This window comes from Bison bison, unplaced genomic scaffold, assembly GCF_000754665.1.
Source record: "Bison bison bison isolate TAMUID 2011002044 unplaced genomic scaffold, Bison_UMD1.0 scf7180017864274, whole genome shotgun sequence".
NCBI lineage: Eukaryota > Metazoa > Chordata > Mammalia > Artiodactyla > Bovidae > Bison > Bison bison.
The window spans coordinates 5,728,337-5,729,175 of NW_011494846.1; positions in this window are offsets into that span (position 1 = coordinate 5,728,337).

Sequence of the window (839 nt, forward strand, 5' to 3'; positions counted from 1 at the left end):
AGAACAGCGTCCTTCTTAAGGCGCTGAAATCCAGGGATGGAGGGATGGGTGGTGGACGGTCCTCGGGCGCCAGGCTGTTAGCAGTGGCAGGAGAGCCTCGAGCAGGGCCCGGGCGCTCCCTCCACCGCCTAAGCCGGGGGGGAGAGTGAATTCCAGCCGTACATTCCCGCAGCTCTTCGCAATTAACTTCTCCCTCTCTTTTCGCCTCCCTAGGGCACACACCACCCTGGCCCGACTCCCACCCAGCTCTCGGTTCTCAGAGCCCCCACCCACGGCGTTGACGGAATGGAGTGCCCTTCCCATTGGCCCGAGCGTCATTCCCTGAGGTGGCACCGTCCGCCTGATTGGCTGGGCACTCCCGGCCCCCCGCCCACCCCTCCACTCGGGTTGCCCGGCTCCCGCCCCCCGGCATCGCCCGGAGCCCCCGCCCTCGCCACCTCCCTCCGCGCACCCGCCCCCCGGAGCCCAGCCCGGACTCCGCTTTCGCTCGCTCGGCGACCCGGCCGGCGCTCTGGCCCCGCCCCCGGAGCGCGCGGCTTATAAATACAGCTGCGCGGCGGGCCGGGCCGGAGCGGAGAGGAGGTGCGGTTGTGAGTCTGAGATAGGAGCGGGGGACCCCTCGGGCCCGGGGGAGTGCGGCCGCAGCGGCGGGCCGGCTGTAGTCGGAGGTCCAAAGGGAGTGACTCGGGCGCCCGGTGGGCTGCTTTCTTTCCGGCGCCTTTGATTTTTTTTTTTTTTTGCCTTTTGGTCCCGGCCGAGTGTCGCCCGCTGTCGCCCAGAGCGATTCTCCGGTCAATTGTTGGGCGCGCGATCGCCCAGAGCTTTCCGGTGCCCCGAGC